Here is a 21,313-nt window from a genome sequence, read left to right as displayed (position 1 = left end):
AGCAATATTAGCAAATGTGGGTTCTTAATCTCTATTGCTAGAGAATGCCAAGGGTCTAGGAAACATCCCCTTTACTGGCCAAGCTGTCCGTCAGCTTTTTGAACTGACAGTGAGGGCGATGACAGGACCCTATTAAGATTAAAAAAAACAACAACAACAAAACAAACAACCTAACCGTGTTATGAAATTTCAGATGGTAGTTTGCTGTCAGGTTATCCCTGGGTTTTAGCTGTTTTGGAAATGGTTTTTCTGAGGATTTTCTATCTTATTCTTGATTTTTGTTAGTATTTCTACTTCAGGTCAAAGTCACAACTCTGAAGGGTAGTGATACGCTCTGAGGTGGTTATTAGGGTTTGTTTGAAATCTACCACTAAAAACTCTGTCGCCTATGCAGTAAATTTTGCCGTGGGTTGCACATTCTCGTCAAGGCTTGCCAGCAGCGGTTTCAGATCAGGGTGGCCTGGGTGCCTGGGGGCTGCAGGCCAGGTGCGGGAGGTTGGACAGGCTTTGTGGGCCATTGTGAGGCGTCGGCTTCTACTCAAAGTGAGCTGGGTCGTGGGAGACTCTGAGCACTGGGCTGGCACACACTTACTGAGGCGTTCACAGAGCAGACGAGCTGCCATGGGAATAGGCCGGGGAGGCAAGGGTGGAAGCAGGAGGTGATTCTGGCATTTGGACGAGTCAGGTAGGTGGAGGTGGTGAGAGGTCACTGAGTTAGAGCCTGGAAGATGGGGTTTATAATGCGGCCCGTTGCGGCACAAAAGCGGGTGTGGGAGGGACTGGGGATTGCGGGGGGACACAGTGTCCTCCAGTTCAGGTAGGGCCGGAGGGTGAAGGAAAGGCTCAGATAGGAGGCTGAGATCAGAGGGCAATGGGTCTGTTCCTGCACCTTGGAATGGAGGGAGCTTGATCTGCACTGGGCCACCTGCTGGGGGCTGCTGCCACACATCCTCTGCATTTTTCCTGATGCTGTCTGGTTGCAGGTGAGCTTAGAGCTTTGTTGCCACACTGATCACTTTCTGCTCCCTGAGGAACAGAGAACATTCTTCAGGTTTGGCTTAAGAGAAAAAGAAATCCCAGCCACGGTGGGGCAGGCTGACTTGTGCTGCTCTCTCAGAGAGACTGTTTTTAACAGTGGAACACTAAGACTCTAGGGCCCCTTTTTAAAGAAACAAAAAAGTTTCTTTTTAAGAAAGGAGCATAGAGGGAGAGAGAGAATCTTAAGCAGGCTCCACGCTCACTGTGGAGCCCGACACAGGGCTCCATCTTACAACCCTGAGGTCATGACCTGAGTGAAAACCAAGAGTCTGAGGCTTAACTGACTGAGTGGCCCAGACGCCCCAGGAAGCAAACATTCTTACCTTGTAAGATACATTTATTCTCCATGGAAAAAAAATTTTTTTTTAATTGAAATTTTCATTGCTCAGAGTGTGGAAGAAAGTATGACTTACAGATGTTGGCCTTCAGAGTTTGCTCTCAGAACCCATTTGCTTGCCATATCGTTTGTGACTATTTAAGACGATTGGAACTTGTTTTGTTCTGTGGCTCCCACGCTCATGCCAGCAAGTGGGTTCAGAGTTGGTGGTCGAAAAGAACTTGAAACAGAATGGCTTTACTGGCAACATGGATTTGGGCCCTCCCTTGTCCCCATTTCTTCTCATTTATGATTTTCAGAATATACCTGATTTCCTCAGGAGATGCCACGTTGCTACTGATTTTTGTTTCTTTGTTTACAGCTAACCATGCCGTATGCTCTTGTTCTTTCTTTAAAAAAAAAATTGTAGAAGTATATGCATACGATGAAACATCCATCTTAAGGATTGAGTTTGACTTTGGACAGAAGTGTACACCCAGGTGACTCCTACCAAAGCCCTTGCAAACGGACCCATTCCATCACTTTAAAGAGTGCGTCCTTGTGCCATTGTATTCAGCTCCCCCCAGCCCCAGGCAGCCCCGGATCTGCTCTGGCCTTTACCAGAAGAACATTTAAACAGACTCCAACCGAGCTCACTCTCTGGTGTCTGGCTTATCGGTCCCGCCAGTGTCCTTCCTTGAGAGTCATCCACACTGTGGCTTGTCCAGGACTTGGTTTCTTTTGTTGCTGAATAGCATGTCATCCTGTGGACTTCACGAACCTCAGTGCTCATGGATATTTGGTGGGAGGTTTCCAGTTTGGGCCCATTAGGAATAAAGCCGCTTGTGGACATTTTTACAGATGCTGTCCTCCTGCTTTGGTAAGTGGCTGGAGAGGAGCTACTGCCCCCCCTCCACCCCAGAGAGAGGTACGCATATTACGATGGTTAATATCATTGAATGAATATTCCCTCTTTATCTTTAGGAGATGTCCTCCTTCATCCTGCTGCTACATTGTTCTGACGTCTGCATTCCCTGTTATTGATATAACCACACCCCCTTTTGGTGTTCCTGTTTGCATGGTCTATCTGGTCTCTCATCTCTGCCTTTTAATTAGAATATCTGTCTAAATATTTACATTTAACGGGAAAATAATTATCAGTAGGGTTAGATTTAAGTCTCACATCTTCCTCTTTGTTCTTCTGTTGCCTTTTTTCTTCTTTTGGATTGAGTGTATTCTAGTATGTTATGTTGCCACTCCTTCGTTTAATTGTTATGTTGTTGGTGTTTCCAGGCACCTTGGATTCCCTGAAATCCTGGTGCTTGGGGCCCCCTCCCAACATCACGGTTCAGAAGGTATCCCTCCCCGCCAAGAGCTGGCCTGTCCTGGAGCCCTCCTCTTTACCTCCCTTCTCCTCCAGACCGTAGGCCCTTTTATGTCTGAAAATAGTGGCTTCTTTCATTTCGTCCCATTTTCTGTTACTGTCTTAGGCCCTGCAGTGTAATTTTATTTTTAAAATGAAATATTTGGCTCTAGGTGGGAGGATGGGTTAATTCTCTGGACCTGAACAACCGGGAATACCCTAGGCGTGTACTACCATTGTTGTGGTTTCACAGAGTGCTGGAGGGTGGTGGTCAGTCTCCGGCTGGCCCGGAGCAGCACAGGCAAACGGGAGAAATAGGAGCCCTGGAAAGGGCTGTTATCAGTACTGTTGGGGGACGCGGACAGCCGCTAGCAAGCTCCTAGGTGCTCAGTGCTCTCCGTCCAGATGTCAGTCTTCAAAATAACTTCCTGGCTTGGCGGTGAAGTGACTCAGCAGGCGTCTTGCAGACCAGCAGGGGCTGAGCTGGAATTGACCTCACAGAGCTGGCATCGGCCCCTCCGCAGTGCCAGCCCTTGGTCACCATGGTGTGCGGACTGGTCTCCCGAGGACATAGGGCGCATCTTGTGAGGTGACCCTGTGTCAGAGCTTCCACGCATGAAGGGGTTGGTTTTTTCCTGACGTTGCCCTTCATTGTCAGGACGAGGCGGTGGATTCACTTCCCACGCGAACAGGTCCCTGAACACCTTCACCATCTCCATCACATGCCGGTTTCTGTTGACGGGAACAACACCGCAGGTGTTCTCTGGATGCCCAGAGTCCCCACCTGTGTCACCTGTGTGGCCCCGTCTGTCCGTGTTCCACGCCGCCCTCTCCTTTCCCATTGCCACCACTACCACTTGAGCTGGGAGCTAGGATGACACCCAGACCCACAGATTTCAAGTCTGACTCTCCTATTTTCACGTTCCTTCCCTTTTCTATCAGAAGGTACTCTGGAGACAGCCTTCATCGGGTCCTGTCTGCGTTCTGCGCCTGCCTTCAGCCCCCACGACGGATGAAGTTGTGCTTGCTGCTGTCATTCACGTTGCCACAGTGGGCTTCAGCCTTTCCCCCTCGTCTTTTGCCCATGGTGCCACCTTCGGTGACCAGCGTTACGCGCTGTCCCCTTACACCTCCCTTTGCGTTCTGTCCCCCTCTGTGGAATGCCTTTGTCTGGTCGGTGCTGTGCTCACAGGTCCACCCGTGGGAGGATCAGCTCAACCCCCCTGATTCCTGACTATAAACCATACATTTTCTGATGTTCTTGCTGTACTCCCCGCATATGGCATGCCTTTGGCACTTGCTGTGGAAAATGTAGTCCTACTGGGTCCCTCTTTTGTGCTGGTTCCCTCACTGGAGTTTAAATTTCTTGAGACCAGAGATCATCCCTGATCTTTGCGACTCTTAGTCATCTAGTTCAGTATTTCACACAGCTGAGGAACTGCCTTTCTGTTTGGTTGGCTTTTTGCCTTAGCGCAAAATTCTCTCAACTGCCATTGCTCTAAAACTCTAACTTGCAGCGTTTGGATAAAGAGTCTATTTGTACATGATGTGGTTGCTTCTCAGTGCTGTGACAGTACCCTGGGGGCTGGGGGGATATGACGGCCCACCGATCATATGCCCAGCGGCCCCTCAGTCCCCTCTACCGTGGCCCCTGTGGGTGTCTGTGCACCGTGGGGCCGGGTGTTTGCCTTGGCCCGCAAGTGGAGCGAGGGCTCAGTCGGGCAGCTGTTGTGAGTCAACGGGTCACAGAGCAGCAGCTGTGCAGCTGTCCCCTCTGTCCCCCTCCTTGTGCACATGGTGGGAGGAGCATTCACTGACGAAGCCAGCGTTGCTTCCCACGGCGACATCCCCGCTTCTGGTAGATGGTCTAAGGCCCCGATGTCACTGCCTGTCAAAAATTAGACATAGTGTGTAACTCTATAAAGCACCTGTGTCATTTAGTTGACAAACGAGTCAGCTGGTTAGAAGGTAAAATAAATTGGGACACAGTAATCACAGATACCATCTCCTTGCTCTACTAAGTGCTCATTTCACGTTCCCTAAATTGCACATTAAGTATGAAAAGCAGCTCCAACCACGAGTTGCTCGGGGTTCTGCCCCCAGTGGGCTGTGGGCCTTCTCGCCCTGGCGGGTTGGTGGCAGCCTGACCATCTGGCGGTCCGCAGTCATGCGTCTGTTCTTCTGAGCCTTGAAGACTTTTGATAACACCTCTGCATGCTTACACAGATATTCAGGGGGGTGGATGTAAGCAGGCAGTATTAGGACATAGGGGTCCCCACCGAGTATCTATCTTGGGTCGGCTTTGGGGATGGGACGAGGACACGAAGGGCTGTCTGGGCTGGCATGGTGGCAGGTGAGTGTCCTCGCGCAGAGGGCTGTGAGACAGGGGAGGGGTCAGAACACTTGCCCAGTGCCTGGCGTGTTGAGGAAGAAGAGGCTCAAAAATCCTCAGACCTGGGGTGCCTGGGTGGCTCAGTACGTTGGGCGGCTGCCTTCGGCTCAGGTCCTGATGCTGGAGTTCCGGGATCAAATCCTTCATCGGGCTCCCTACTCAGTGGGAAGTCTGCTTCTCCCTCTGACCCTTTCTCCCTCTCTCTCATTCTGTCAAATAAATAAATAAAATCTTTTTTTAAAAAAATCCTCAGACCTGGATTTGAGAGCCGAGTTTGAATTTTTTAGGGAACAACTGCCTACTTCTATAAAAAACTATGCCCCCGCAGGCTTTTTGGCATCTTGAAGCTTTCAGCGAACACCAAGTGTTGTGCCAGTGATAAAGACCTGGTTCCAGTGTTCTTTTTGGTGGCCACCGAGCCCGCGGGCACAAGTCCATCTCTCTGCACACCCAAGCCTCCATGGGGCAATCCAGCACCCCTTCCACCCTGTTCCCGAAGGAACTTGTTCTGCCCAGGTCTGAAGTCTCACTTTCCTTATGGCAGCTGGAATTCTGACCTCTAAGCCCCTGGGCGTGCTTTCCCCACCTCTCTCTGGCCTGGTGATCTCTCCACGCCCGGCCTGTTCTTCACTTCTTCCTGAAACTGTGTGTGACTCTGCCACAAACCATACCCCCTTCCCCTTAGTCGTCAACTTATGAAATGTTTATCGAACTGATTAAGACCTGGCCATTGTGCTGGGGATTAGAGAGACAGGTCCATGAGTGCAGGCTATTGCCCTCGTGGGGCCCTCAGGTGTGGGGACAGCTGCTACTTCCGGACACAGGAAGCCAGGTAGCCCCTTCCTGCTGTGGTGCCGGGGGCCTGTCCCAAAGGCTGGAGTCCCAGGTAACAGGCAAGCGCCGGAGGTATTTCCATTAACTCCGGGAAGGTGACGATGAGCCAGAAATGGGCACATAGATCACCCAGCCGGGGCCAGGGACCCGAGAGGTGGATAGCCAGAAGGATTCCTCGGATAGCCGCCATGGACTGGCGAACCCCCATTCAGGAGGGCCCTGCACACCATAAGCAAAAGACCCGTAACCCAGGGTGAAAGTGGACAAAGGTTGTAGAAAGACAGGTCTCTACAAAAGAGAAATAAAAGCCTCTCACCATACAGAAAGACTTCCAGCTTTATTAAAAAGTAAGAGAAATGCAAATGAAGGTTGCCCGGAAATGTTATTCTTTTATCTTTCAAATTGGCGCAAGAGCCAGCAGTGTAGTGGCTGGTTTTGGTGTGGCTGGGGGTGTCAGGTAGGCCAGGTGTCTTGCTGGGGGAGGACAGGTAGGTGCCACGCCCGGGGACCCATGTGGCCCGGTCTGCAGTGTAGCCCTCTGGCTCGGGAGTTTCCGTGCTGAGGAACGTGTCCTACCACTACGCTTGAACACCATGCAGTGACGCATGGAGATGGTTACTTAGGAAGCAGTTTTGTAAGAGCCAAGTGTTTGCAACACCCCAGGTGTTCATTCTGAGGGAGCAAGTTTATAGACCGTGGTGTTCTGTAGGATGGAGCACTGGGCAGCCACAAGGAGGGACCCAGGGGCTCTTCAGGCCTCGGATAGCAAGGTCTCCACGGTGTCGTGTTCTGGAAGCACAGACTGATGCAGGCGGTGTGAAGAATGTGGTGGAAAATAAGGGTTCCTTTCTGTGCCGCCTTTCTGTTGTACTAGAAGGTAAAAGGTGCCTGTAACAGACCCCAGATGTCGGGGGCTCTGCACACACAAAGTTTCTTTCTCATCTGGTAACAGCACAGAGCAGGTGTTGGAGGTTAGCGGGAGGCTGCCTTCCATGTGCTAAGTTCGGCCTGTGGTGTGGCGTGGGTGTCCCTTAGGACCTGCAGTCCTCTGCGCCGAGCTGGGGGATGGAGGGTTAAGAAGTCACATGGATTTCTTAAGCTCCTGGAAGAGATACAAGGACACCAACAGCAGCGGCTAGCTTGGGGGAGATGGTGATGGCGCATGGCGGGCAAGATGGGACACAGGATGGGAAGGGAACTTTTCACTTCATGCCTTTCAGTCCATTTTCCAAACTTGGTGCTGTCTCACCCATTTAGAAAATAAAAACGGATAGTTGCAGTGTAGTGGGATCATGCCTTGAAAGTGATGCAGACCCAGGAACACAGGAACAGAGAAGAGGGATGGCTCTGCCCAGCCTGGGGCAGACACCGGGAGAAGTGTTGGGGAGCAAGTACGTCTGAAGGCATGCGCTGTACTCTGGCCGGGCCAGGGGTGGGGCCACATGTTCCCTGCAGCTGCCATGAGAAGTTCAAGAGCAGGAGAGCTGCGTGTTCAGATGGAGGGCGGCAGCAGCCACAGGGACTGGGAAGGGGCCTGGAGGCTAGGCAGGGAGCCCGGCGAGCTTGGGAGCGGGTATCTGAACGAGGGGATGCCTCTGTCCTCTGCACAGCCAACTGGGCATCAGCTAAAGGAGTGCAGTAAGGCCGTCTGTCCGTTCCTCCAGTGAGATTATAATTGCTTTGAGTAGCTCTTCATTTCACAGAGCATCATGCCAGAAATACTCAGTGGTTGGTTCTCCTTTGTTTTACTTATTTATTTATTTAAAGATTTTATTTATTTATTTGACACACAGAGAGATCACAAGTAGGCAGAGAGGCAGGCAGAGAGAGAGGGGGAAGCAGGCTCCTCACTGAGCAGAGAGCCTGATGCGGGGCTCGATTCCAGGACCCGGGACCCTGAGACCGTGACCTGAGCTGAAGGAAGAGGCTTTAACCCACTGAGGCAGCCAGGTGCCCCGGTAGTCCTTTGTTTTTATGTTTCTGTACGTTAGGAAAGTGCTCAGATCCTAAGTGCACAGCCTCAGGAGTGATCATAAAGTAGATACACATGTATAGACTGGTTGACTCTAACTCTGTTTCTTCCTTGTTAGAATAATGGTTAGACTCAGCATGGACGCCTGCCCTCACACCCACACCCATGCACCCATTCTGTCCTAGCCATGTCTCATCTGTGGTGTGTGTACTCACGCCACAATTTCCATCATGCCAATTTTAACCAGCACTCCTGCAGAAGTCTTTGGGAAATATCTATCCGTTGGCTTACTAAAATAATATTTCTATTTCATTTTCAATTATTTTGAATATCACTTTAATTGTCAGTTTGTTTACTGTGAGATGTGCACAGAACTGTGACAAACGAAAAAATCAACCACAGTCTGGAAAGAATATGAGTGTGGTGACCTTTCATTCTTTTCTATCATTTTATAATAAAATGGTTTTAAAAAAAACTGAAAGCAAGCTAGCTATTAGAAGACTCTAGATAGAGTTTTGTCACGGTATTTTTATGTTTTCCTCTCTATTCCGACTTCCTTTATTTCCTTTTGAGTTGAGAGTCGGTTGCTTAGAACATTCCATGAATTTTTCTCTGGCTACATTCATTTGTGCTTTTGTCTGCTAGATTCTTGATATTCAGGGCCCCAGATCGCTCCATTATCTAAATAAAGGAGTCCATTAATTAATCTACAACTATTTTATTGAACATGTATGTCTTGAATTTACATCAGGGGTGGGATGGATAACTTGGATTTTAGAAGTCCTGACTAGTGACAGTATTCCTAAATTACATTTCATTTATAATTTTCTCCTGTAAACTTTTAAATCAAGAAGTGAAAGTTCCAATGTGATAGAGTCAGATAAAAATAAATATATGGTTTATATGAAATAGATAAATATAGTTAGCTAAAAATTTATTTCAATTTTATTCCTGTTGAAAGAAATGAAAGGGAAAATTTGTTAGGAATTTGGGCTGGTAATATTGAGCCTGGAGGAACATGATACCCTTTGGTAGAGTTTTCAATATCTGTATGCTTTTTTTAAAATTTATGAGTTTGCTTATCTATCATTTATGATTTCATTTTCACTTGTAAAGGGTATTGTGTATCCTGGGTGTGCGAGAGTCGTTGTTGCGACCTCAGTGTTACCAAAAACCTTCGTAATTCTGTTTTTTGCTCCCGTGCCTCTGGGTGTGAATGATTTTCTCTTCCATATAAACTTCTGCTTTATGAAAAAGTCCAATAGACTTTGATGACCAGGTAAGTGACCAGGCATTGGCTTCCAGAAATTCTAGGTTCCTATTTGTGGCCCCTCCTTACAGCCACTGTCCAGGAACGTCTTTTGAGCCTTGTTCTTGGCTCTGTTGTAAGTACTCAGTCTTATTTCTCTCTCTCCTTTCACACCACTCTTTTGGGGGAGGGGGTCAGGTTTATTGAGGTATAAGTTAAATAAAACAAAATTTACCATCCAGAGCATACAGATTTCTGAGTTTTGGCAAGTGCATAAAGTTGTGTAACTTACTACCCAAATGAAGACACAGCGCAGTTCACCACCTCCCCAGATTTCCTAGTGTCCCTTCACTCCCCACCCCCTGCCAGCCGCTGTTCTGGCCTCCGTTCCTGTGCTTACTCTTCCCCAGAATGACCTCAGTGCAGCCACAGAGGCTGTAGGCTTTTGGGTCCTACATGTCCATTTGGAGTGACGCGTTTGGGACGCACTCATGGTGCAGGGTCCGTAGCCGATTCTTGAGTGTCACTGAGCAGGAGCCTGGCCTGTGGCTGCATCACAGTTTGTCCATTCACCAGTTGGAGAACACGTGGGTTATCCCCAGTTTGGGAGAAGTGTCTCTAGGTTAAATATCTGTGATAGGTTTTTTGTGAATATAAGGACGTTTATCCTTCTTTCCTCTTGGGTAAACAGCTAGGAGCGGATTGTTGGGTAGAATGGCAAATGCATGTTTAACGTTAAAGAAATGTTTTCCAAAGGAGGTTGTACCTGTTGTCTTCTGACCTGCAGTCCATGAGAGTTCCAGATGCTTTATATCCTTACCAGCATTGGTGCTGGGTTTTTTTTCCCTTTTTTTTTTTTTTTGGCTCTTCTAATAAATATAACAATATCTTATTGTGGTTTTAATTTGCATTTTCCTACTGACTACTGATGTTGGACATCTCTTCATTGGCTTCTCTTCTTTGGTAAAGTGTGCAAATGTTTTCAGTTTTTTAAAAAAATATCGCATTGTTTGTGTTCTCATTATTGGATTTTGAGAATTCTTTATGCACTTAGGTTATAAGTTTTTTATCAGATACATATTTTGGACATATTTTCTCTGAATCTGTGGCTTGGCTTTGCATTTTTGTAAGCATGACTTGGGAGGAGCAGAAGTAGTAAATTTCAGTTAAGTCCTGTTTGTCAGTTTTTTTCTTTCATAGATCATGTCAGATCGTAGTACTCTATGCTTAACCCAAAATTGCAAAGGTTGTTTTGTGTATGTTTATTTTCCCACAGATTTCATAGTTTGTAGACTTATGTCCAAGTGTCCGATCCATCTTGAATTAATTTTGTAGCAGTCACGCACTTCTGCGCACGCTCAGTAGTTCCAGCGCTATTTGTTTAAAGACCTTTTGTCTCCTCATCGCATTGCCTGTGCACCTTGATCAGAAATCAGCTGACCATGTACACCTCTATTTCTGGGCTCTGTTCTCGTCTACTGACCTGTGTGTTTGTCTTTTTCTCCCAACAATGCCCTGCCTTGATTACTGTGCTTTATAAGAAGTCTGGAGATCAGCTAGCGTAACCCTCTCACTTCATTCTTCTTTTTCAAAAAAAGTCGGGTTGTTTTGTTGCTGTTTTTGTTCCCTTTTTCTTTTTCTTTCTTTCTTTTTTTTTTTTTTTAAAGATTTTATTTACTTATTTGACAGACAGAGACCACAGTAGGCAGAGAGAGAGGGGGAAGCAGACTCCCTGCTGAGCAGAGAGCCAGATGCGGGGCTCCATCTGAGAACTCTGGGATCATGACCTGAGCGGAAGGCAGAGCCTTTAACCTACTGAGCCACCCAGGCGCCCCTGTTCCCTTTTTCATACAAATTTTAGAACCAGTTTATTGATTCCTATAAAAACTCCTACTGGGGTTTTGACTGGGATTGTATTGAATCTATAGATTGGTATAAGGAAAGTTGACATCTCAACAATATTGTCTTCCGATCTATGAATATGCTATCTCTTCTCCTTTATTTGGATCCTCATCAGTATTGTTCATGAGTATTTTATAACTTTCAGCATACAAATTTGTACATATTTACTTAGATTCCTTCTCAACACATTCTGTTTTTTAGTGTTACCATAAATTTATATTGTGTGTAATTGTAAATTTCCCATTATTTGTTGCTAGTATGTAGAAGTATTCTACCAATAGTTGGTATACAGTAAATTTATGGATAAATCTGTTTAATTAGTTGAATTCTCAAATTATAATTTAGGGTTCTTTTGATTCCATTATCTCTCAGAAAAGATTATTATTTCAAGGCAGTATTTTAAATAGTTATTCCTTACGTTGTATTTGAATGCCTCTTGACTAAATTCTGAAACTTTAAACTTTATTCATTAAAAAATAATTTGATTGTTAGGGCCTTTTGTTTTTCTGCACAGCAGAATTCTGGCAAGCATTCATGACCTTGGTTGATTTTACTTTTGTTCTTGGATCATCATATTACTGACTTCTTTTCCTGTCCGGGTGCTCTTACAGGCTTTTCTAACTAGCCACTAGTCAGCTTGCTCTGTTGGATTTTCGTCTTCTCTTTGACTTTGTCATTACTAGTTACCTTTATGTGTTCTTCACCATTCATTCCATGCCTTTATAATGTGATTAGTTTCATTTTATCTAGAGTAATAGAATCCCAGAGTTGAAGAAATATGGAGATTAACTAATCCAAGGCCTTGTCCTTTTAAACCTGAATAAAAGCCCTCCCGATAGAGACCCCGCACCTGCTCGTTAATTTGTTCACATGGAAGGTTAAGCTGTGAGGTCTGGTGTGTTTCGCTTCCAGTCCTGGTTTGTATACAATCTAGTGTGGTCAGTAGGGCTACCTCATGCTACGTGTTGTGATATTGGATGACAAGTTATAAGGAAATTGCTTTGAGGTGCTTCAAGGGAATTTGAAGGAAATTTCCAAAAACATGGGAGTTGATATGCCTGCCTGCACAGTGTGGTTTATTCTGAAGACATAAAGAAATGCAGTACATGAAGTGATAGTCTTCACACCATTAGGGAAAAATATTTTAGAGAACTCTTGGAACATGGAGCTCTAATTTGCTACGTTAAACCACCTTTTTTCCCCTCTCTCTGAATTAAGTTTAATGATAGTGGCGCTTATAATAAGCATTGCTCTGTTTCAATTATATTAGCTTTCCCATTGTATTGTGTTTTTCAAGGAACCTGTAGCTTTTAGGTGACAGGAAATTGCTAATTATGAAAGGAATCAATCTTTGAAAAGCCAGGTTTATAACAATAATTTCTATTATGAGTCACATAAAAATTTTAATTGTTAAAAGGCCAAATTTCAGTTGTTTTTCTTTAGCATAACTTCCTTTTCCAATAAATGTATAGAATTTCAGTCATGTTATTTTTATGAATTTACCTTTTTTCTTGTAACTCTTTGTTTTTACCTACATTTAAGTATTGTATTTTACTATAACTTCAAACTTAAAAACTCAAAAGAACAGTTCAAAGAACTCTTATGTACCCCTTAAATGGCTTCACTGTCATATATATTCTGCTACATTTGCTTTATCATTCTGTCTTTTGTGGTTCTTTTTGAACTACACGGGAGTAATTTACCTCATACCTCAGTCTGCGTGTGTTGAGGATGAGGTCATTCATCCCCTTAGATAACTACAGTACGATGTTCACCATCAGGAAATTGAACACCAGGGCGATACTGTCATCTAATCCGCAGACTAGATCCAGAGTCTAACAGTTACCCCAGAATGTCCATCTTGGCTTTTATTTTTCCCAGTCTGGGATCTGGTCGGGGGTCACGCTTGCATTTTGTTGTCACTACGTGTTCAGGCTCCTTTAATCTGGCCAAGTTCCTTAGCCTTCTTTGGGTTTTTTGACTTTAGTATTTCTAAAGGGTATGGGCCAATTTTGTAAAATGGCCCTTTGTTTTGCTTTGTTTACTGTCCCATAGCAATTGGGTTTGGAGTATGCATTTTGTCGGGAAGACCTCCGATGACATATGCTGTCTGCAGTGCGTGTGATACTGTTCCATCCTGGTGCTAGGTGAGGTCAGTTTTGATCCCTTGCCTAATGTGAGTGTGTACAAGGGTTCTCCACTGTGGAGTTACAGGCTTTCCCTGTAAGTAGTAGTTTATGGGAAATCGCTTTTGAGACTATGTGAGTATTCTCATCAAACTTTTATTACCTTCTGTTTTAGCACCCATTGACTTTTGAGATCCATTATTACTTTTACAGTTTTTGGTTGGCATTTGTCTCTAAGAGCTTTCCCTCCCGCCTTCCCTCCTTTTCCTTCCTTCCTTCCCCATCTCTTCCCTTCCCTTTCTCCCTTCCTTATTCCCTTTCTTTCTTTCCTATCCACCCCCCCCCCCAACCCCAGGATGTCTATCAGTATGGGCCCTTGGATCCTTTGTTTAGCCTGTGGTTGAATCCATTACTATATTGTTTGTTTCGATATCCTAGTTGCTGTAGTTTTGCTAGTGGGAGCCTCTTCAAGCTGATTCCTGTGTCCTGTTGATATGTCCCCATCATCCTTTGAGCCTTTCTTACTGTCTTACTATCTAGGAAAATAAGATATCTGGAGCTCAACTTGGTATTCACTGCCCCTGCCCTGGAATCAAGTAGCTTTTCTTCAAGGGTCGCTAGTTCCTTTTAATAGAGAATGATGTTGAGAATCCCTAACGCGGGCACTAGACGTGTTCATTGCCTCTAGGTCTTCTCAGAAAGAGCAAGGGTGGGTGTGTGTGTGTGTGTGTGTGTGTGTGTTTACATCTGTTTGTCTTTCTGGTAAAAACAGTGAGCTCAAATGGATACCCCATTCTAATCCATTACTACAGTATCCTTTCTGTTTTTTTCTCCGTTTTACCTCTTTTTCAGGAAGGCTCCTGTTATGCTCAATGTAGTTGCTCATTTGTATAAGCCTAGAATGCACCATGAGTAGTTTCAGAACTGCCAACTCATGTTGCTAGGAAATACAGACCTACTTGCTTAGAGTTAATATTGTTTAAAAGTAAATTTCCTTGTACTAGTGTTCACAATTCCATTTTGATAAATGTGCAAGCCCACATCTCTATCAAGCTACAGAATATTTTGTCCCCAAAAAGTTCCCTTATGCCCTTCCCAGTCAATTTCATGCCCCTTTTCTTCCTTTTTTCAAACTGTAGATTAGTTTTGCCTGTTCTAGAACTTCATACACACAGAATTACAGAGCATATGCTCTTTTGTGTCTGGTGCCTTTGGACAAGCAAAATGCCTGGCATTTACTTATGTTGCTGTATGTTTCGGTATTTTATTGCTGACTAGTAACCCATTGTGTGAAAATATCACTATTTATCCCTCAGTTGATGGACTTTGGATTATTTCAAATAAATTATGAATATACTTGCTATGAAGATTCATGTACACATCTTTTTGGAGCCATATGTTACCACTGGGTAAATACCCTAATAGTGGAGTTGCTGAGTTGTGTGTTACGGGTGTGTTTGACTTTATATGAAACGTTCGGACTATTTTCCTGAATGAGTATACATTCTATAGAATGCTCAAAATCTGTGGTAGTCAGGGGTTCTCCAGAGAAACAGGACCAATAGGGGTGTGTATGTGTGTGTGTGTGTGTGTGTGTGTGTGTGTGTGTGTGTGTGTAGGGAGAAAGATTAATGATAAGGAATTGGTTCCTGTGATTGTAGAGACTGGCAGGTCCAAATCCACAGAGTGGGCTGGCCGGCCCGAGACCCAGGAGAATGGATGGGCAGATAAAGTCTGGAGGCCGTCTGCTGGGAGAATTTCTTCTTCCTCACGGAGGCTGGTCTTTCTTTCCTAGTCAGGACTTCAGCTCATTGAATGATGCCCACCCACAGTGTGGAGAGCAGTCTGCTTACTCAACAGTTCACCAAACAGTTGTATCCCCAAATACCCCCTAAGTTAACCAAAAATTGCCATCACAAGTCCATCTTTTGTCACTTGGCATCTATGCATCTCCTTACACTGTATTTAATTCTCTAATAGAGATAATAAGGTCATACCCCCACCCAATGATGATACGACTACCTGCATATAACCAAAATGTGCTAACCCTTTCCCCAGAGGAGGGTGCAAAATGATAGGGAGTATTCACTCTTCTCCTTGGTATCCTTTATCTTAAACGCCACAATGTAGAGTTAATAACATTTACTATGCTACAAAGTTAGTACACCTTATGTTACTGGGTAAGGGCATAATGAGGGGGGGAAGAAAACAAAGTTACTTGTTTAATACACACATACACACGCAATAAGGAGGAAATACTCATGACAGTTACAGTCGTCGTTTCTGTAACTGATCACACATTATAACTGGTGTTGGTGACTCAGCCTTCATTCCTGAAGGGTCTGGGCCATTAGCAGTCCTGCCTGAATTGTGTTGTTGTAGTTTTCCGTTGACATTAATGACAGGGCATGGTCATATTAAGAGAGGGGATCTCCTGTATTCCACACATACTCTTCTTTCCCTCCATGGTGCAGGAGGCGTCCAGTGTTCCCTGGGCTAGTCAGGATCAGTCACCCCAGCCGGCAAGCAACTCCCTTCTTTGCCTGTTGATTCAGAGGCATGCGGAGTCTAAGGCATTACATATGCTCCTCAGCGAATGAGAGTTCTGGTTGCTAGCAAAGAGTATTGTCAGTCTTTTTTAAACTCTGCCCTTCAGATAGTTATGCAATGGTATCTCAAAGTGATTTAACTTACATATGCATGATGACCAATGACATGGAGTCTATTTCATGTGCTTATTGGCCATTCCTTTCTCTTCCTTTATGAAGTGTTCAAATTTATACACACTTTTTTTTATGGTGGTTTTCTTTTAAAAATTGATTTGTAAGAGGCTTTATTAAAAAGTATATATAAATTGAATGCAAGACCTTTTTCAGATTTAAATTTTGTAATATTTTATCCGCAGTCTGTGGCTGGTCTGTTTTCTTAAGTGTCTTTTGATGAACATAGTGCTAAATCTTGATGAAGTCTAATTTATTATTTTTTTCATTTTCTGCCTAAGAAATCTTTTGCATAAGTATTTTCTGTGAAGATATTCTATATATTTTCTAGAAGTTTTATAATTTTGCCTTTTACATTTAATTCTATGATCAGTCTCAATTTAATTATTTATAAGAAGAGAGGTAAGGTTTGCCTTTTTTCCCTCCTCATTGGGATATAAGTTTTCCCAGTCCACTTATTGAGAAGAGTTTCTTTTCCCAATAAATTGCTCTAGTGCCTTTGTTGAAAATAAGCTGACCATCCAAGTGAAGGTATTTTTCTGGATCTTTAGTTCCATTCCACTGATTTAGTCTTATACCAATACCACACTGATTACCATGGCTGTATAATGAATCTTGAAATCAGGTAGTATAAGTCCTTGGACTTCTTTCCTCTTTTTCCAGGTGTTTTGGGTATTTTAGGTTTCTTGCATTTCCATACACATTTAGAATCAAAGCTTGTCAATTTCTTTAAAAAGACTCCAGAGGGGCGCCTGGGTGGCTCAGTGGGTTAAATCCTCTGCCTTCAGCTCAGGTCATGATCCCAGGGTTCTGGGATCAAGCCCCACATCAGGCTCTCCACTCAGCAGGAAGCCTGCTTCCCCTACTTTCTCTCTGCCTGCCTTTCTGCCTACTTGTGATCAAATAAATAAAATCTTAAAAAAAAAAAAAGCCTCCAGAGATTATAATGGAATTATATATTGAATTTAAAGATCACTTCTGGGAGAATATACATCTCAGCAATACTGAATCTTCCAGTCATTAAACTGAGTAAGTATTTTTATTTATTTAGGTCTATCTTAATTTCTGCCAGTAATATTCTATAGTTTTCAACATAATAGTCACATATCTCTTATTTATTTATTCCTAAGTATTGCTTGTTCTTTGATGTTATTGCAAATGGACTTGTTTTAAAATTGTGTGATCTGAGTATATCAGAATGTCATTAATTCTTATCTAGTGGCCTTGTAGCTTGGGGCCTTGCTAAATTCACTTACATATCCTAGTAACATTGTAGATAGGATTTGCTATGTGGATAAGCAGCTTATTTATGAATAGAATCAGATTTGTTTAAAAATTTTTTAAAAAATATGTATTTATTTATTAGAGAGGGGCAAAGGGGCAGAGGGAGAGAATCTCGGGCAGACTCCCTGCTGAGTGTGGAGCCCAACATGTGGCTTGATCTCATGACCAATGAGATCATGACCTCAGCCAAAATTACAAGTTGGACACTTAACCAACTGAGCCACCCAGGCGCCCCGAATAGAATCAGGTTTAATTCTTCCTTTCCATTTTGAGTAGTTTTTATTTCCTTTTCTTGCCTTAATGTACTGACTAAGACCTCTAATATATTATTGAATAGGAGTAAGATTAAACATTTTAGCCTTTTCTAAGCTGAAATGCTTTGTAATTTGTTCATCTCACAGCCCAGGGAGGTCTTATTGTCATTTTGTATGACTTGCATTTCCTTCTTTTTATCATCAATCTCAGTACTTCTTGAAATTCTTTTTATCATTTACATAAATTGCACTTATTTTATTTGTGTACTATTTTGTTGTCTGTCCCTTACACCAAATCCGTAAGTCCCTTATGGGAAAAAGACTCTGTCTTCACCACTGTATCCCTAATGTATAGCACAGTGGCTCTTAGTAAAGACTCAGGAAATGCCTAGTCAAATCAGTCAATTTTGGTAGAAACTTCTAGCAATTACACGAACTATCCTTCCCAGTGTTTGAGTCTTCTTGGCAAAACCTGGGACAAATACCATTTCTTGCAAGACTTTTTTTTTTTTTTTAAGATTTAAAAAATTTATTTATTTGAGGGAGAGAGAGAGTGAGATAGGGAGAGATCATGAGCAGGGGGAAGGGTAGAGAGAGAAGAAGATTCCCCGCTGAGTAGGGAATCCAACGTGGGGCCCAATCTCAAGACCCTGGGATCATGACCTGAGCTGGAGGCATTTAACCCACTGAGCCACCCAGCCACCCAAGACTTTTTTTCATAATTTTTCTTTCTCCTTTGAAAATTTTTAAGGAAGTAACAGTTCAGAATTTCTCATAGAAATTCATATTTGATTCTTTAAAACATTCTTAATTGATATTTAATAAAATGCAGCATAAAAGTTATATTTGCATATTATAAAAAAATTCTCCTTGGTATTTTACAATATAATTCTTTCTCCTAATTTTTGCAAAGTATTGTGGTGACAAATTGGGATAGTTTACTTTTTCTGGATGTTATATATACTCAAAAGTTAATCAGTATGCAGGCAGTTTGCAGTGGCCCAAATATAGAAACAAGGGTAAACACATTCCACAGTTATCTAGTAAAGGCAGGTGTTGGGTCGCTATTCTTTATTCTTTAAAATCTGGAGAAAAAACATTGATGAAGTGAACCTGTTATTCAAATTATTTCCTTATTTTTGCCCTTTAGCTTTTGTTCTAATCTGAGAGATGCTTCATTTGGGGGTTTTTGTGTGTAATTTAAGCCTATCGAAGGCAAATTGCTTTCAGCCTGAAACACAGTGATCTAGAGTTTATCCAAAAGGCAAAACACCTTTCTTCTTGCTGTTCCATTTTAGTAGCTGCTGAGACAGAAAGTAAGGCTTCAGTTTGTGTGCAGACATGAGGAAGATAATGGGGCTTTTTTTCCGCAGTATGTTAGTCATTCTTCTGCTCACCCCACGCACTGACAATGGAAATGGCACTAAAGAAGCAGGTAGAAACATTTGCAGTTAGATGTGCATTCATTCAACTCTCTCTCCCTCATCCTCCTTCTTTTCCCCTCCCCCCTCCTCCCTCCCTCTTCCCTTTTCCTTACTTGTCCCTCCTCTCCCATGTCCCCTTCCTTCCTCCTTTCCTTGTTTCTCCTTCTGCAGTCCCTCTGTATCATGATGTTCTCGGTCCTGCATATGTAGTAGAGAATAAGACCTTTGTGGCCTTCCCATTTGCAGTTTACATTGTTGTGGGGGAGGTCAATAATAATGAAACAAGCAAACATATATGTGTGACAATTTTTGCTAGTCACAAGTGCTGTAAAAGAGTGTCCATGTGTGTCTCAGAGAGAGAAGGAACATGAGTGAGAATGCTGGAAGGCCTAAGGGTAGGGGGGTATTTGAGCTGAGCTCTGCTGGTCCACAAGGTTAGGGAGCGTGTTTTAGGAAGTGGGGAAAGCAAGTTGATAACCTTGAGGGCAGATCAGGTTTGGTGTTAGAGAGCAACTGGAATGCAAACATGTGGCCTCAGGGAGCTTGGGAGAGAACAGTCTGAGAGGCTGGAGGAGAAACTAAGGCCTTGATTCCAGAGAGCATGGTGGGCATGTCAAGCCATTTCCCCTTGATTCCAAGTTCAGCCCAAAGGTCCATATGTGGGATATTAGTTCATTTGTCATTTAGATGTCAGAGAACATCTCTTATATGGTCAAAATAACCTCAGTTCAAATTCTCATTTTAGTTATCTCTCCTCAAAATAGAAAAAGAAATACATCATCCAAAAAGTGACACAACCGAAAAAAGATGAGCAAATCCACAGTTACTGATGGGGATTTCAACAGTCCTCTGTTGGTAATGGATAGAATAAGGAGACAATCATTAAGTAAGGATTTGGATGAGGGACTTGAGCAGCCAGACCAACCAACTCGGCTTCATTGCCTTTGTATTTTGTTTAATGGAACATTGTACCATATATACTTTTTCCCCCAAGTGCCCATAAAGCATTTACCTAGATGGACCAAATTTGGGGCCAAAGCCATTTTGATAAATTTTGAAAGCATTGAAATCATGCTGAACATGTTCTCTGACCACAGCAGAAATAACCAGAAATCAATATCAGAAAAATACCTGAAAACTCCAAAATATCTGGAGCTCAAACTGCATATTTCTGAGTGACTCATGAGTCAAAGAAGAAATGACAAGGGAAATTTGAAATTACGTACTTTGACATGCATGAGAATGAAAAGGTAACCATGTCTCTTATTTAAAATGAAAATACAAATGTGCCTATTTAGGTAGAAATTTGCATCAACTCTATTTGTCTGCTTCCTGAATTTCCTTCTTGCTTCATATGTCAGTCTGTCCTCAGTTCCTGGAGATGAAATGAGCATGCCCATGTCCCTGCCGCCAGTCCGCACCCAACCCTGCTTAGTCTGGCCTTGCCAATATAACTAAGGAGTCCTAATACTTTCTTCTAGCTCTGGTCAGTGAACATTTACTATTTTCAGAGGTCATCATCCTCCTGGAACTATGGAGGGGAATTAATGGAGCAGTAATGGACAGGTTCAAGTTACATGTTTTCTTTGGATAACTTCAGTTAAAACCTGTCAAAGCTGCTGCTTTTGGCTCTCTCTGTCCTACCTAGAGAATTCCAGTCTGCCTTCTCCTTACATCTCAGACTTGTTGTTGAGTCTTTCCTCCAGTTCCCTCCTGTGACTTCTGTTTCTTCCAGCAGTCCTTTCATTCTTTTGACTTTTTTTTTTTTTTTTTTTTTTTTTAAGATTCATCTATTTATTTGAGATAAAGAGAGTACGAGCAGGGAGGGTAGAGGGAGAGGAAGAGAGGATGCGAAGTAGACTATGCGCTTGTGCTGGGGTTGATCTCATGACTTGAGATCATGACCTGAGCTAAAACCAAGAGTTGAACGGTTAACTGACTGTGCCACCAGGGCACCCCTGTTTTGACTTTTTTTTTTTTTTTTTGGCTTTTAAATTTGTTTTTGACCTTTTATAATCTCTACCCTCAATTTGGTATCAGCTTGTCACAGTGAACTTCATTTGTTCTTTTAGGCTTGACTGTGTGCTGGGCATTAAGCTAGGCAGTTGGTTTGCAAAGGCAGGAGGGACTTATAAATCAGGTAACTAGTTGGAGTATGCTAAGTACCTCGACAGAGCCATGTTGGAAGGGTTATGTAAACACGCATTTGTTCTGCAAACATCTCTCAGACTCCTCTGTGTACCAGGCACTGTGCAGTGGAGTCTGTGTTCCGGGTGTAAGGCACTGGTAGGTGAAAGGGGAGCAGAGAATAATCTGGAAGTGGGTAGTCTGCTCTGGCACAGGGTATTTGGTATTTCGAGGTAGTAAGTGGTAAGAGGAAAGCCTGGGAAGGTCATGAAAGTCCTTCTGTCTTTTTTTATGGGGGGAGGGATTTTGTCC

General features: G+C 43.5%; 1 protein-coding gene across 2 annotated transcripts in view; it reads left to right on the top strand.

The window, feature by feature from the left end:
* GRK3 (G protein-coupled receptor kinase 3) overlaps positions 1 to 21,313 on the top strand; it is a 117,244-nt gene that overhangs the window by 33,262 nt on the left and 62,669 nt on the right. The window lies entirely within an intron of this gene.

The sequence above is a fragment of the Martes martes genome (assembly GCF_963455335.1).
Source record: "Martes martes genome assembly, chromosome: 13".
NCBI classification, from domain to species: domain Eukaryota; kingdom Metazoa; phylum Chordata; class Mammalia; order Carnivora; family Mustelidae; genus Martes; species Martes martes.
Note: the sequence above shows the minus strand (reverse complement) of the source record. Positions and strands in the feature narration are given on the sequence as shown.